The sequence below is a fragment of the Magnolia sinica genome, chromosome 9 (genome assembly GCF_029962835.1).
Source record: "Magnolia sinica isolate HGM2019 chromosome 9, MsV1, whole genome shotgun sequence".
Classification (NCBI taxonomy): Eukaryota; Viridiplantae; Streptophyta; class Magnoliopsida; order Magnoliales; family Magnoliaceae; genus Magnolia; species Magnolia sinica.
Window position 1 is genome coordinate 50,644,103 of NC_080581.1, and position 18,801 is coordinate 50,662,903.

The window sequence follows — 18,801 nt, forward strand, 5'->3', positions numbered from 1 at the left end:
TAGGCCAATCGGTTCATTAAGCAAGCTCGATTGGTACGGACGCACGCTGACTTAATCGACATGGAGCACGTAAGTGCCCCTCGTGGCTTAGCCACTGTCGATAATCGTCGTGCGACTCGGATTCATCAAGTTTATCCAAGGTGGTGAGACTAATTTAGCCACCCGAATAAGGACTTTTACCAATTGCCTGGGCTATATTTGTAGCCTCAATCCTACTCAAATGTGGCTAACAATCAAGTGTAATATTTATCCCAGCATTCAACAACCAATCCATATGGATTTCTCATTTGGGCATTTCATCAAACATGTAGACCAAGTCAAATATAACTTGTATTTTATCAATTGATCTCATAGAGGAAACATACATATGCATAAGGCAATAGGGAATCCTACCTTAATACTTATAGTAAATACAATTCATCAACAATTTCTCATTTAGACAATTTATCAAATACATAGACTACGTTAGTTACAACATGTGTTTTATCAATTCTTTATACAGAGAGATCTATATGCATATGACACTCATGAATCGTAAATTAGTAATCATGGCAAGCACTAATCATATTCTATTGCTCGTTTAAACATTTCAACAAACACATAGGGTACATCATTTATTTATCACAGTTCATAGGTGTATCTCATACAGAAATCAACGTATTTATGACAATACGGCAGCAATCAAGACAGACAAAAATCATTAGCTGTCATGAAAGCATTGATAAACCGTAACCTAAGCGTTTATAGTCCGCACCTTTCATTAGTATGCTCGACTCGGACTCGGTCCAAATTTTACGTTTTCCAAAATGGAACATCGGGCACCTAAACGATGAAACTGGTTAGCTAGGTTAATGAAAACTATCCTGGAGTTCTACATCGACATACGGGTTGGTATTTCTTACTCGAAATCGCAGATGAAAGAGGTTTGGTAGCACAACGGGGTGGTGATTTGGCATGTGGATTCGTGAGAGAAGATTTCTGCAGCAATCTCCCAATGAACCTCTTCTCTCTTTCCTCTTTTCTCTCTTTTCTCTTCTCTCTCCCCTCGGGTTTTACAAAATTTGTATATGAGAGGGAGAGAGTGAAATGAGGGCTATTTATAGCCCTAGATGTCACGCCCCAAACTCGAAAAACGGGCTCACAAAATTTTCGATCGCCGAATCCGGCGCCGACAGCCTCCCTATTGCCCCATTCTCAGATCCCGGCACTCAGATGCCAGATTCTGATCCTGGGATTCTACAAGGAGGATTTTCAGTGTGAATATTTTTATTTTTTTTGGTAATGGAGCATAACCACAAGCATAACTAAGTCACAAAACAACATCACTACATATCCACTATATCAAAAACTTTAAGTACAATATAAAAAGGGAAATACAAGGTGATCAAAAGCTCCAAAATAGCCAGATGCGTACTCCTGCCTCAACGCTACTGCTGTCCAACGCTACCTGCATGCAACCGTCGTGCATAAGCTTACAAAGGCTTAAAGGGTGGTGTAAGTGTGTGCGCAAGGCAAGCGCCAAGTGTGCAGTATCAGAGTAATGCGAAAATATGCGGTAAGTCCATGAATGCTATCAGTTGTACCAAAGTTATATGATGCAAGGCATGAATGCTATCGGCCATACCAAGGTCATGCGATGCGAGGCCTATGTAGCCAAATGTTATATGCGAGATGCAAAGCAAGCATGCCAGTCCTCATCAAGTACATATATCAGTACAGTTCCTCTCTAGATATCACCGGGGTCTAATACACCTCACACTGACTGCCTCCTCCCTAGCTGCACAGTCAAGCAAGTGGAAGAGACCACACTATTTGCCCCACCAGTAGTCTGCCAATACCTACCCGACTCGTCGATAGTGGACTCATTTGCGAGCTGGTCAAATTCAGCCTAGCTTATAGCCCCCTCACTCGGGCGGATAAGGCCACACCCCCTTCCAACCGACCACGACACAGTGGGAGACGCGGCCTACTGGTATTCGGCACTCAGGCGCTCGGGTATCCATTCGGTCTAGATGTTGGAGCATCTCCTGGTACCAAAAAGGTTCTGAGATTTTCACCCAAGGACATCCTAAGTGCCCACAATGCTAAAGCTGATATTTTCGGTATCCAATACGACTATCCATGATGTGCCTGTGGAGGCCACGACCCTGATGTCACTAGGGCGTGTAGTGATCAAGTCACACATATGCGGAATGCATGAGTCACATCGTCAAATCATGCAGCAATCCTGCGCGTACCACGCACTCATGTGGGGCACTCCGTCTCATAAGGAGTCCCGTAAATGTTTCAGCCCAACGGCTTATGCTATAATCAGACATTCCTCATATCATGCATACATATGATGCGTATGGGCATGAATTATGGAGCTATACTAATCATGTTATAAAGTGATGAATTATCAACAAGTATGGGCCCATCAATGGGCCTTAAGGAGAGTTACAATGCAGACACTTAACCAACATTGTACTCACAATGTGGGCGTCAAACCATCATTGTTCCCTAGGCACGACCCGCCATAAATATCATTACATAATCCAAGATGGAATCACGCATTGCAATGGACCTTAGGTACACCCCATTGGGCCTTAAATATATCAAATGGGCCATACCACATGGGCCTTATATTCTTCAAGTGGGCCACATCAATGGGCTGCACCAATGGGCCTTATGTACATTGCAATGGGCCATAACCCATGGGCCTTATATTCATCAAGGTGGGCCTCAACAACGGACCATAAATGTGACAAGTGGGCCACATCACATGGGCCATAGGTGTATACCAAGGTGGGGTCCACTTGCACTATAGATCCGTCTTATTTTTAGCCTCAAGCCCAAAGACAAGCTTTTAAAATGGTTGGGCAGATTGGATGCAACACATGCATCATGGTGGGGGTCCACATGAAGGCCCACCATCATGTATATATCATGTATATATTATATATAATATAATGTAATATATATATATATATATATATATATACACATAATATATACAATATAATACACACACACACACACAACAGTCCCACACATGGGGTGGGTTCCACCGTCCAGGGGTGGACGGTGCAGATAGAACAGATCATGGTGGGGCCTGACCGGTACAACACCAGAGTCAGGGGGGACAGGAGTGGATAAAACACATACCGCACAGTGGGTTCCACCGTCCACAGCCGTGGACGGTGGGAAATAAACACACACATCACTGTGGGTCCCACGTGGGGCCCACCATAATGTATATTTGCAATCTAACCCGTTGGTAAGGTCACACGACCCTGGATGAAAGGGAAAAGCAAATTTCATCTTGATCCAAAACTTCTGTGGCCCAAAAAAGGGGTTTTAAAGGTAGCCATTCAATCTTACTGTTTCCTATGATGTGGGCCACCTGAGCATCAGATAGGGTTGATTTTTGGGGATGGCCCACAGCCCTAAGGGGCTCACAATGGACGGAGTGGATATACAAAAAAACATCATGGCGGGGCCCACGGCTGGGACCGCGGGTCCCTGTCGTCCGCCGGCCCGCCAGCGCTGGCGCTGCCTGCGCCTCTGATAGCAGCAGCGTCAGCTGCTGCTTATATTATTTTTTTTGAAAAACCTGTTTTTCAGGAGTTTTTCATACGTGGGGTCCGATTCAAGGGAATCCAACCTAGCCAATGGATTCTACAATCCATAACCCATCCATCAAGCCCAATATTGGGTATTTTTCGGCGTGTAGAAAAATTAAGGTGAGTTTCAATAGTGAAAATCACTATTTTCAAAGGTGTGGCCCACCAGAAAGTTGGATCAGTTTCATTTTTCGGCTCAATGCCTAAAATGAGTTGGCAAATAGAATGGACGGCGTGGATTGAATACATACATCAAGGTGGGGCCTACACAAGCAGCCCACCCAAATAGCCTTGAACCAAGGCTAATATTTATGTTTTCCTTTCAACGTCCAGCATCCCTGGACGCTGGACAGTTTTGGCATAGTACATACAGTTGAGGTGGGCCCCACCTATGGACATGGGCCAACAACAGAAAGGGTTGGATGGCATGGGAAATACATACATCAAAGTGGGGTCCATCCAAGTGGGCCACACAACTACATCATCACATAAAAAAGGGAGAGAGAGAGAGAGAGAGAGAGAGAGAGACGTGATGATGGAGGGACCTCGGCACTATGGGCCCTCCCTTACGTGATCTGTAACATACATCAAGTGGGTCCCAATACATGTGGGCTTACCAAATCAAGGATCAACGGTGGAGATCCATTCTCCACCTAAAATGGACGGTCTAGATGACCTCTTAACATGCAAAGAAAAATAAACATCATGATGGGGTCCATGGAGAATGGCCCCATCATGGAACGATCATGAGCATCAAGGTGGGCCATCGGCCACACCTAGGGTCCAAAGTGAGATCCATACCATTGATCGGTAGGCCTCACCCATCATAAGAACATGAAAAATCTAGCCTATAGAAGCACCCACCGTTCGATCTTCTCGGTCCGTTGGAATGCCGGTCACCTTGTGTTTCACTTTGATGGAGGGAGATGAGGTTTGAATGGCTAGGATGAAGATTAAAGGGATGGGAAAGTGGGCCACTAAAATTCACTTTTCTCTCACATGGAAGAGCCTGGACGTGTGCACCTCTCTTGCTTAGGATTTGTTGCTTGGGAAATGAGGGAGAGAGAGAGGGTTGTAAGAACATGTAAGAGATGGGTGATGGATGTGAGAGAGGGATGGCTTGTGTAAGATTTTTGTTGACTTTTGGGGTAGGTTATGTAAGAAGGGTATGGGGTGTGTAAGAAACTTTTGACTTATGGGTTGCTTGGGAATGGGTGTGAGGTGATGGTGTACTTGACCCTTGATGGGATTAATTGATTGATGTGAGTGATTGATTGATGAGACATGTTGTAGAGATTCTCTTGGGATTGCAATGCGCGGTGTTTTCTTCGAAATAAATGCCTGCCCGCATCTTCTGGTCAGGGTATCGGATCGGTGCATAAGACGTGACGTTGAACCGCGGCCACGGTGCAGTCATAATGGTACAAGTCTCGGATTAAGCTGACTCAAATCTACGGGATTCGACTTACGGTCACGCGCAAACGTTGATTATACGTCGTAGGTTGCCGGAATTTGACGGGAAGGATCGCGACAGTCGACAGAATAGTACAGAGTAGGATACGGATCTTACAGCTCTCCCCACCTAATAAAAATTTCATCCTCGAAATTTATACTACCATCGCAACTAACTACAACTCATAAGAGAATAACAATCATCATATATAATCAAAACACAATACATCATACAATCAAACATAAAAAAGATGGGGATAACGCTCGTGAATCTCCGCCTCGCGCTCCCAAGACTCCTCATCCACACTATGATGGCCCCACTGTACCTTCATTAAGGGTATGACCTTGGTTCGCAGGACCTGCTCCTTTCGATCGAGGATACGAATTGGCTGCTTAATGTAAGAAGCGTCCTCACGAACCTCCAACGGCTGCCAATTAATAACAGGCACGATGTCTGACCCACACTTCCTCAACATAGAGACGTGGAAAACGTTGTGGACGCCAGACAACTGAGGTGACAAGGCAAGCCGATAGGCCACGGCGCCAACGCGCCCTATGATCTCGAAAGGTCCTATAAATCTCGAGACAAGCTTGCCCTTCGCTCCAAAACGAACCACACCCTTCATGAGTGAGACCTTGAGATACACATGGTCCCTAACGGCAAACTCCAAGGGATAACGCCGACGATCAAGAAAACTCTTCTGCCAGCTCTGAGCTGTGCGCATCCTCTGCCTAATAATGTCGGTAGTCTCTGATGTTTGCTGCACAAGCTCAGGACTTAAGAGACGGTGCTCTCTAACCTCGGTCCAACAACTCAAAGATCTGCACGGTCTGCCATATAATGCCTCAAAAGGAGTCATGCTAATGGTCGCCTGATAGCTGTTGTTGTATGCGAACTCAGCCAATCACAGGTGCTCATCTATAACGCCCTGAAATTCGGGGGTCGAGCATAACTCAGCTCCCAGTTCCAAAACATCAATTATGCAACATATTTAATGATGGATGTATGTTGTCTGTATTAGCGCATAAAACATGGAATAGATTAAGCCAAATAGCAAATATAATTCAGGGATAAGTGAAGAAAGCAAGCGGAAGACTTATACAAATAAATGTGTACATGTGCAGATCCCTGAAATACATATACATACCAGGTCATATTTCAAGTGTTACTATCAAAATTATAAGTATCAAATTACATCATTTAATTCCCAAAAGAAATCCCAGCATCCCGCACATCAGAACGAGGCTCACTAGAACCCGTCTGAAAACTGCATAAAAGAGAAAGCAGCCTCATCATCATCCATCTCCCACTCTGCCTCAGAAGTCGCATCAACATCTGCAACATCTGCAACTAAGACAGAGTCTGGTGGGTGTTTAACACCGCCCCAGAATGTGGGAGTGAGTGATCAACTCAGTGGAACAATAAAGCACAGGTTAACATGTTATCAGTTCAATCAAGCGGTAATGATAAAGCAGAACAATCAAACATGTCCTAAGTACTCTTGTTAATGCAAGGATGTATGCAGAATGATGCGTGCCCTCACGCGTACACCCTCAGCGTCTTCATCTTACGTTACGCATGACACCACCTCAAAGTGCGCCACGTTTACAAAGCACATGCAAATGCGGTGCATGAACATGATTATCAAGTTGTTATTAGTCCTTTTCATACAGCAGGATTGGGAAGCTAAAGTACCTTCCTCCCATCACTATCCAAACAATGATCCATACTAGGGTCGTCAGTCCTAGATCATCTCATACGATTATATAGTTTTAGGTCGTTGCAAAGGGCTCGTCACCAATCAATGCACGCCTATCATACCTTCGTTACTACACTAAGGCTCGTCACCTTAATGCGGTATTCAGGCATGCTCGAGGTCACTACAAAGGGCTCGTCACCAATCAATGTAGGCTGACAACACGAATATAGTGTCCCATACCACCATAATCGGCTCACGAGTTTGGTTGCTCACTGGTCACTACGGGGAGGCTCGTCATCCCAGCGTAGGCCGACAGCTCGACCACGGTGTCCCATACCACCATGTCCGGCTCATGAGTCTTAGCGGATCAAGGTACCATAGTTAATAGGATTTCATCGGTAAGTCTGGTACCCTAGATTCAAGCAGTAGCGTCCATACATGGTGAACATACATCGGACAATCGGGTTACTTGACGAACTCGACTAGCACGAGTGCACGTTGGGTTGAACGACATAGAGTGCGCAAACACTCCGCGTGGCCAAACCACTGCCGACAACTCTAATACGACTCGGGTTCGTCTAATCACGTCCTACGTGGCGAAAGCAACCTCAACCACGAACTTAAGGCCAATTACCGATTTCCTGGACTACTCATAGTCCCAAACACATTCCACTATAACAGGTATTGATATCAATAATTTAGAATAGTAATGGAACAACAACTCAAATCATAAGGTATGTAAGCATCTAAAGAATATCAACTTAACATGGATTTAAGCATAAGTAAGACTTGAAATTTAAACAACAAGGAATGTAACTTACATGAAGGAAATCATACACACTAATGGGAGAGTTGAGAATCGCTTCTCAACGTCCACAAATAGTATAATATATTGCACTTTGGATCATTCAGGCATTTCTACAAACACTTAGAATACATAGTTCAACATACATGACGTATGTTGAAAACATGCATTTAGGCAATTCCTTTTACCGAGGAGTTGTCGCACATACATCTAGCATAAGTACACGACAAATAATCATGGCAATCACATGTTCATATTTTATACGCATACGGTACTTTATATATACACATAGAATACACAAATCTCAATATAACACATGCATATCAGGAACGCAAAGTAAACATGACATTTGGCATGTGAAATCTCATCCATAACAAGAATAAACCATTCACTGGCATTGAAAGCCTTGAAAACCATAACTTATACACTTAAAGTCTGCACCTTAAGCCAGAAAAGAACACCGAACTGATTTCAGACGATATGTCTTCGTCAATGGCGACAGAACAACCTAAGGCAAGAAAAGAAATGAGATACAACATCACAAAGACTATTCTAAGCTCTAACACAGATTAGGGTTAGGTTAACTTACCCAAAGATGAACTCAGAATCGCCGGAATAACGATTCAAAGTGAAGGTTTAAGGATGAAGAAGAACATGAAAGAATCTAAGATGATTCACCAACTTCTCTCTCACTTTCTCTCTCTTTTCCTCTCTCTCACTTAGCTAGGGTTAGGAAATTCGTATGGAAAAGAGAGCTAGGGTTTTAAGGTCTATAAATAGGCCTAATATTGATGAAAATAACTTCAGGGCCAAGGTATACTTAGGGTATAACCAAAACCGGCCTCTCACGATCCAACGAAGCACTTTTGGTGGGCCTATTACCACGAAAGGTCGAACTTAAGCTCACTGACCATGGATCTAGGTCAAGCTGAGTTTTCGTACCGACCGGATCTTCAAATCAGCCGTGGCGGACCACACTCAAATCAACGGTCACTGAATCTCGATCAGGTCCACAAGCACAAGGACATGCCTGGGCTATCTTTTCTGATCAGAGGGTGAAATTGGGTTAGATTTCAACGGTCAGATTGCTTAAAATCATCACGCAAGCGACACGACTCAGATTTTATAAAATCACATTTACTTTCCAACCGTTCTCACACTCTTCACTCTGAACTCAATCAAATCGATCCAGAACATCACCTGGACTTGATTTTTGGGTGATGACTAAGTCCAACCAGGCGACCACAACAACCTAAGATCATCGCTATCGGACTTTCGACCGCGGTCCAGGTCCGATCCAGAACTTCCAAAAATTCCCCAGAACAACTGGATTTAGCGATGAATCCCAGATTTCAGAGTAACATAGCGCTAACTAATCCACAGGTTCAGAGCCATGCAGATCGAATTTAAAGTGATTGCTGCGAATTTCACAAGCAATCGAGTATAACACTAATTACCCCAAAAACAACTACTAGGGAAAGAAAAGCACAAAATTTTCAGGGTCATTACATCGTCCCAACTACCCAAGAAATCAATCACGCAGGCCCGAAGCATATCCTCAAGGATCTGGTTGACCCTTTCGGTTTGCCCATCGGTTTGCAGATGATACATGGTGCTGAGCTGCAAATCAGTGCCTATCGTTCTCTGAAAGCTCCTCCAAAACTGAGACGTGAATCTTGGGTCTCGGTCTGAAACAATCGAGACAGGAACACCATGTAGTCTCACGATCTCATCAACAAACATCTTGGCGAGCCAGTCCGTATACCAAGTCTCACGAATCGCAAGAAAGTGTGCCGACTTCGTCAAACGATCCACGACAACCTAGATAACGTCATGACCGCGCTGAGTCCTCGGCAAACCCATGACAAAATCGGTAGATATGTGTTCCCACTTTCACATTGGGACTCTCAACGGCTGCAATAGACTAGGGGGTCTCTGATGATCAGCCTTGACACGCTGGCACGTGTCACACTCGGCCATAAAACTGGCTATCTAGCACTTCATCCCCGCCCAAAAATACTGATGCCTCATATCGCGATACATCTTCGTCGAGACAGGGTGGATAAAGAACCACGATCGGCGTGCCTCGGTCATAAGATCTCGATGCAACTCAGGAATATCCGAGACACATAATTGGCCTTCGAAGTGAAGTCCACCATCAGAACCAATCTGCCAATCTGTCTGACTCTCTGATGCTGCTTCTTCTCAGTAATCCTGTAACGACTTGTCTGTCTGCTGAGCCTCGATCACCCTTACGATAAGAGAGGGTTGAATCGACAAGCTCGATAGCTGAACGATAGAAGACTGCAAACTAAACTCGAAGTCGTACTCTGCTATATCCTCGAGCATCCTTCACTCCTGAATCATCATGTGTGCCACCAGGCCTTGTGGCTGATGGCTGATGGCATCTACCACCATGTTCGCCTTGCTTGGGTGGTACTGGAGATCAAAATCATAGTCCTTCAAAAGCTCCATCCAATGCCTCTGCCTCTTGTTCAGCTCAGACTGAGAGAACAAATACTTCAAGCTCTTGTGGTCGGAGAAGAGCTCGAACCTCACCCCATAAAGATAGTGCCTCCACACTTTCAGTGTGAAGACCACTACTGCCAGCTTCAAATCATGCGTAGGTTAGTTCAGCTCATGGACCTTGAGCTGATGAGACGCATAAGCCACCGGTTTCCCATGCTGCATTAGGACAGTACCCAAACCAACTCACGAGGCATCGGTAAATACAACAAATCCATCACTCCCAGAGGGAAGAGTGAGGACAGGAGCGGACGTGAGGCGGTCCTTCAGCTCCATAAATGCCTGCTCACAAGCATCGCTCCACACGAACTTGGCACCCTTCCGGGTCAACCTGGTCAACGGGGCTACAATGCAAGAGAATCCCTTAATAAAACGTCGGTAGTAGCCCGCCAAACTAAGAAAACTGCAGATCTCAGATGCGTTCGTGGGCTGGCCCCACTGACGCATGGCATCAATCTTCGAGGGGTCCATGGCGACACCCTGCCTCGTCACCACATGACCGAGGAACTTCACCTCCTCCTGCCAGAACTCGCATTTCTCCAGCTTCGCGTAAAGCTGGTGTGCATGGAGGGTCTGCAATGTAATCTCCAGATGCCGCTCATGCTCCTCACGGGTCCTCGAATAGATCAGAATGTCATCGATGAACACCACAACAAACTGGTCGAGATACGGATGGAAGACCTTATTCATCAACTGCATGAACACTATGGGCACATTGGTTAGTCCGAAGGACATGACCTGGAACTTAAAATGACTGTAACGAGTCTTGAAGGCTGTCTTCAGGATATCCTCATCTCGAACTCGAACCTGATGATAATCGGACCGCAAGTTTATCTTCGAAAAGAACTGTGCCTCCTGCAGCTGATCAAATAAATCATCGATCCTCAGAAGCGGGTACTTTTTCTTGATTGTGACCTTGTTGAGCTCGCGGTAATTTACGCAAAGCCTCAACGAGCCATCCTTCTTCTTCACGAAGAGTACCGGTGCTCCCCACGGTGAACTGCTCGGACGGATAAAGCCTAACTCGGACAACTCGTCCAACTGCTTCTATAGTTCCCGTAACTCCAATAGTGTCATACGATACGGGGCCTTCGAAATAGGTGCGGTACTGGGCACGAGATCAATCTGGAACTTGGTGTGCCGACGAGGTGGTAACCCCGAAATCTCCTGGAATGCATTGGAAAAACCACAAATGATCGGCAGCTGGTCGATATTCAAAGCAACTGACTCCTCAACGATACACGATAACAGGCAAGAAAGTTGCTCTCCTCTAGGCTCGACAACAAACTGGAACTCTGGCATGCCGGGTATACAGAACGTGAGTATCCTCGCAGAGTAGTCCAATACAGTGTGGTACTCGGTGAGCCAATCCATGCCCAAGATAACATCAAAATCGGACATCGGCAACATGAATAGGTCCGCAGGCAAAAAGATATCCCCAATCAGAATGGGGCACGACGAGTAAAATCGGTCTAATACTGCAGTCTTTCCCAAGGGCGTCGATACTGACAAACCCTCATGGGCAGACTCCATCGGCAAACCGGTCGGTCGGTAGAAATCAGCGGCCACAAAGGAATGCAATACACCAGAGTCAAACAATACACGTACAATGCATGCAGAAACAGGGAGAGTTGTAGCGCCCTAAAAATCGGGGGTCGAGCATAAACTCAACCCACGAGTTCCAACGCATCACTTATGCAACATAAATAATAAAATGCATAAATCACAAGTGATCCCACACCCAAATGGGTCAATGAGATGATAATTGTTATGTAAAACATAGATCCAACATATTTATCTAGTAACACATGAAATATATATTGATAAAATCTCTATGATTAGATTCTCTATTGGAAGATCTGATCCAATGGATGGTTTGAGAACAAGTCATTCAAGCCGTTTATATGTTTCCAACCATACAAAGCCTTGGATCCATCTGGACCACACATAGAAATTCAAGATTTGTCCTTACAGAAGTATCTATTGGTCTAAAATTTTCTAAATTTTATCATGAAAGAATCTGACCATAGGGACCATACATATGATCATTAACTATCTCAAGTAAGTTAAGAGTAAATATCAAATACAACTGACCGTTGTAATCACGGATATGGCCCAAACAAGAATGGTCATAATAAGCTCTCAAATACATCTTTCGTATAAGGCCAAGATCTCAGCCGTCTGAACTACGATTGAGGCTTCTTATATACCATTGGAAAGCCAGTTCAATTTTCTATGAACCCAATGGAACATATATTTTTAATACATTCATTAAAGGAATTAAAAATGGGTCCTTTTAGGCAAATCGAAATCATGCATGTGTTGCTGGACAGCAGCCAAGTAAACATGATGTTACGGATGATTGGACCGTTGGATGACTACGAAATTTGGTCTAAAGTTAGTTCATATTATGATTCATAATATACTTAAGTTTCATCCGATCTTAGCATGTTTGATTTTATATGATTTTTAGAACTTATTGTCTAGAAACAAAAACAGGATTACAAATGAAGGGTATAAATATGATGTTCATCATGGTGGACCATACTGACATGAGCCACTTTGCTCACCATTATAGATATAAATACATGCACACAAGAACTCTACACCAGTAGGGCCCACACATATCAAGAAAATAAAAAGAGGAAGGAAGAGGAGAATGAGGAGGATGGGAGGAGGGGTATAGACTCACCTCAATAGATGGATGGTTGGATGATGATGTATGGTCCACTCCCTTTGGGATTGATAGTGGGCCACCCCTTGGCCCCACTCGGCCCCACTCTCTCTTAAAATCTTAGAATTTTTCTAAGTATAGGAAAAAAATAAGTGCAAGAGAGTTGGGGGTTGAGGTGGTAAGATGATGTGGCAAGTTTATGTGATCTTATTGGCGCTAAAAGTGTGGTGGAAGGTGGTGTATGGCATGGGTAGTGGATAGATGAGGTGAATGGTGCTAAGCATGCATTGGCTAAGGTGAAAGAGATATAGACATGCATTGGCTAATAGATGGATAAGGGTTATAGGTTATAGGTGATGCATGGTGGATGATGAGTAGAGTGTTGCAATTAGTTGTTTAAAGTAATGTAGCACAAATCAAGACATGCATTGGATGCATGTATAGGATGAGGTGGACATGGATCATGATTAGTTTCTAAGGCATAGGGAGAGAGCTAATGATGAGTTTTGGAATAGAATCCAATTTTGTCGTATAGTGCTTGTCTTATATGTGCTAGGTTCTTATTTTGTCAGGTAGCAATTGTCCTATTTGTTAGTAATTTCCATGTTCTAAAAGTTGGCTTTAGGTCCACATGGGTTCAAGTCCAATGGGCCTATCCTAATAAAGGTTGCTTGTGTTAATGGATATATAATTTGGGCCTTACATTCGATGGGTCATATCTCACTAACGGAGCATCGGATTGATGCACGGTTTTCACCATTATGACCGCAACAATGACGTGGTCCACATGATAAAGGTCTTAAGATCATCCAGAACAAATCACTTTAGTGAGTTTTCTAGGTGCACTAGGGTGTAGTGTATGGTCTATCAACGGTACGAGTTGGGACACGTGTGCATAGAGCAGTGTTGTAAAAGACTAAGATCCCACATATTGGTTGACTATTGGCCAAGTGAATAGTGAGGTCGCTTCCACTTGCACGGTTGTAAGTACAATACAGGGCGACAATGTGGTGTATAGTTATTAGACCTCGGTGATGATCCGAAAGATGTACGGTACTGATATGAGGACTTACTGAGCGGGAGTTCTGTACTCAGCATTTGGCTCATTCATTTATTCATTCATTATCCACTCGAGGTGGTGGTGTGCTATCAAATTGTTATGTGTACCTTCACGGTGGTCAGGATTTCGGTTAAGGCACACAACCAACTTGAGTTTAAGAGTTTACCACATTGGATCTAGCTATCCAAATTTAAGTATAAGACTGGTTTGGATAGAAGTCCCTTATGATAGACCCCACAGCGTACGATACCACGTACTATCATCCCGACTTCACACTCTAGCTTGGTCATTTCTTTCGCACCGTATATTGCATTGCATCTCCAGCACATGACATTTGGATTACCACGACCCCGCATTGCATAGCCGATTTGCATTACCGACTCTGATATTGTATGACTCATGAACTTGTCAGTATTTCTGCTTACTCTGATATTATATGACTCATGGACTTATTAGTATTTCTACTTACTCTGATATTGTTTGACTCATGGACTTGTTAGTATTTCTGCTTACTCTGATATTGTATGACTCATGAACTTGTCAGTATTTCTGCTTACTCTTATATTATATGACTCATGGACTAGTCAGTATTTCTGTTTACTCTAATATCATCTGGCCCATAAACTTGCCAGTATTTTTCGACGTTGTATGATTTATGAGCTTGTATTGTATACTTGGCACTTGCGTTGTGCATACACGTACACCAGCCTCTAAGCTTTCTATAAGCTTATGCACGATAGATGCATGCAGGTGATGATAGGACACACTCGAGTTGAGGTAGGAGCGTGTGGTTGAGCTTCCAGAGTTTCCTTTTGATATCTCTATATTGTATTTCCTTTTATATCTTATACTCAAAGTTTTGATCATAGTGGATATGTGGTGATGTTCTAGGTATTGTTTGTGGGTTATACTTATGGTTATGCTTCTTATGAAAGAAATTTACACAGAAAATCCTCCTTATAGGATCCCAGGATCGGAATTTGGCGTATGGGCATTGGGAGCTAAGAATGGGGTACTACGGAGGCTGTCAGCACCAGATTCGGTGATCAAGAATTTTGTGAGCCCGGTTTCCGAGTTTGGGGCATGACACTCAGATTGAAGGTATTGATTATAATGAAACATTTGCACCATTTGCGCTTCTTGAATCAATCAGACTATTTATTTCCATTGCATGTCATAAAAAATTTATAATATATAAAATTGATGTAAAAAGTGTTTTTTTAAACGGTGATCTAAATGAGAAAGTTTATGTCTAACAACCAAAAGATTTTGAAGATCCCAAACTTCCCGATCATATTTACTATCTTAAAAAGGCTCTTTATGGTTTAAAACAAGCTCCTAGAGCGTGGTATAGAAAAATTAACTAAATTCTTACTTAGTCATAATTTTGTTATTGGTAGTGTTGACAAATAGGGTTTTGTCAACACTAAAGATCTTATGATTGTTCAATCTATGTTGACGATATTATCTATGGATCTACGTGCACTAATCTATCTATTAAATTTGCAGATCTTATGAAATCTAAGTTTGAAATGAGTATGGTTGGCGAATTAAACTATTTCCTTCGATTACAAGTCAAACAACTTGAAGATGATATATTCATCTCACAGACCGAATATGCTTTGAACTTTGTAAAGAGGTTTGGTTTTGAAAATGGTAAGAATTTCAGTACTCCGATGAGTACGATTCTTAAACTCTCAAAAGATGAATCAGGTAAAAGTGTAAACTCTCGACTATATCGCAGTATGATTGGTAGTCTTCTTTATTTAATTGCTAGTAGACCTGATATTGCATTCCGTGTTGCCATTTGTGCTAGATATCAATCCAATCCTAAAGAATCCCACTTATCTGCTATCAAATGGATAATCAGATATGTCATAAGTTCTGTGAACTTAGGCTTATGGTATCCACATGATACGTCTGTACAAATCACTTTTCTCGATTAGTTCTTTCAGATTCTATTGAGAGTTCACCAATCAAAGACACTTTTTTCTATGAATAATTATTTGTTGTCTCCCAATTACCTTGGTACGCTAATTAGCAAATAATCTTGTAACGAGTAAATTGTCGAATCATTGGACATCACAAGATAAGAAAAGATTTTTAACTGAGGTACCTAATTTTTTCTAAGACGATCATTATTTGTTTAAGTATTGCTAAGACCAAATCATTAGGAGATATGTTCCGAATAATAAACACTCTAGTGTCATGTCCTTTTGCTACTCACAAGCTTATAGAGGTCATTTTTCGGTAAAGAAAACCACTGATAAAATTCTTCAATGTGATTTCTATCAGGTGACGGTGTTTAAAGATACCATGAGTTTGCAAAGCATGTGAGCAATGTCAAAAAATGGGAAGAATGTCACTACAATCTTTTGGACATCTTTACATCCTCCTACCTGTAGATTATGTTTCCAAGTTAGTGGAGGCGATTTCTTGTAGAACTAATGATCACAAAGTAGTTCTATGTTTTTTAAAATATAATATAATATCACGATTTTTGGAACACCGAGATCTATAATCAGTAATGGTGGTTCACACTTTTGTAATAGACCATTTGATAACTTAATTAGAAAATATAGTATCACTATAAAGTGGCTACACCCTATCATCCACAAATGAGTGACCAAGCTAAAGTTTTAATAGGGAGATTAAATGAATATTAGAGAAAACTGTGAATTCAGAATGTAAGGATTGGTCTTTAAGGCTAACTAACGTGTTGTGGGCTTACAGGACTGCTTTTAAAACTCCTATTGGAATGTCTCCTTATAGACTTGTTGTAAGTGCTATAATGTTTAAAGCACACTTCACATTTTGTTTGTCAAATTTCGTTTAGTCAACACATCTTATCAAGTGATCTTCAAGTATGATTCAAGATCAAGGTTCAAAACCAGTTCAAGATCTAGTAGAGATCAAGCTCAAGATCAAGTTAAAGATTAAGCTCGAAAGACAACATGAAGTCAAGATCTACTAATATTCTAAAAGAAGATCAAGCTCCTTAGAGAAGTTTAAGTCTCTAATCTACTTCAAGATAATGAAGTTCAGTCCATACAGGTATTATAAACCCTAGAAAGACCTTAGGTTTAGGTGCTTTTAAAATATATTTAAAATAGAGTTTTTATGCTTGTATTTGATTGAGTTTTAACCAACCTAAGCTTTGGCTCAACCAGCCTAAGATTCTCTCGACCAGTCCTAGTACAAACCGAGTAAAAATAGAATTTCTATTATACCTTTGACCAGTCGAGTGGTCTGCTCGACTAGTCGAAGGACAATCTTCAACTAGTCGAGCATTTCTCGGCTCGAAGTCTAGCAACTGAATCAGTTCAGATTTTGGCATCCTTGACCAGTCGAAGACCACCTTTGACTAGTCGAAGATTTGTTAAGTCTTATCCCGCTCAAATCTAAAAATCCGTTGGAACTGAATCTGGTGCTTAGGCTAGTCGAAGAAACAACTTTTTTGCCTATAAATTGAAATTCTCTCTCAATCCGAAAATTCATTCAAGTCTATCAAAATCCTTCTACAAGAGAGAGAGAAGCCTCAATTATTATCAAGCTATTAAACGGTATTTATAAATCATTTTTTTTTCTTTTTTGTTTAATTCCTTAATCTCAAACTCTGTCATTCTAATTCTAAAAAGAGAGTGAATACTCTTCTTAATGAGATTTCAAGGAATTAATACAAGGAGCCATTGGTTTTAATTTATTTAAAATCAATAAAACCTTGGACCATTTCTATCGGACTGAACCTTGAACATTCGACATTCAAGAAAAGCGATTCTTCGGCTACGACTTTTTCTACGGTGAAGATAAGTATACATTTACATTTCGTATTTGGTTTTTCTAAGATAGCCGAAAAATCTCAGTGTTGGTTTTTTGGAGATAAGCCAGAAAATCTCAATGAGAGTTTTTGTTTGTGATAGCCCAGTAAAATCACAACTGTATCAGGTTAACCTTGAGAAAACCTTATTCATAGTGAAAGCTAAGATTACGTGGATAGTAATTTTGGGAGTGGAGTAGGTGTGGCTGTTTGAGAATAGTTACTGACACACTGAATCACTATAATTCTTGGTATTGTGGTGAATGCTTTATCTTTTTGTGGTAAATTTTTGTAATTCCTTTTATGTTAAAGTGGTGAATGCTTGTAATATGTAGTTTTATTTACTCTTACTCTGTTTGGAATTTTGATTCTTATTACATTCGTGAAATAAGGTTGTCCTACGAATCAGTTTGAATCAACATTTCAATACTAGTGTAATTGAGATCTTTGATTTATTTATTATTCAGCACTTTATTTAATCCCCCCCCCCCCCTCTTTAGGACTACTTAAGCTCTCCTTTTCAAGTAGTATCAGAGAGGGTTGCTCTATTTTATTGTGGATTAACTTCCTTGATTTTAGATCCAGAGCTTTATTATGTCAAATTTTGACAGTTTATCTATTACCAGGCCACCTCCTTTTGATGGCCCTAATTATTTATACTAGAAAGCCAGAATGGGGATTTTTCTAAAATCTTTATATGAAAGTGTGTGGCAAGCCACTGTCACTAAATGGAAACCTCCTATAACTGAAGTATTAGGCAGTGATGGATCTAAATCTATGAGAGAAACTGCATTCTTTTTATGGACTACAGATCAGAAAAGTGAAAGCAGTGTTAATGCTAAAGCCTTAAATGTCATAACTTACGCTTTTATCGCCTGATGAATTCAAAAGAATTATTTCATGCGATACAGCTAAGCAAGCATGGGATATTCTCAAAATGACACATGAAGGAACTACTATAGTCAAGAAATCAAAAGTTCAATTCCTCATTACCAGATTTGAGGAAATTTGTATGGAAGAAAATAAACTTTCATGGGCTTCTATATGAAACTAAATGACATAGTAAATTTTATGTGAGGTCTAGGAGATGGAATCCTAGAAAGCAAGGTTTGCGCAAAAATACTGCAATCTCTTCTTGAGATTCAATTATAAGGTTACTGTTATT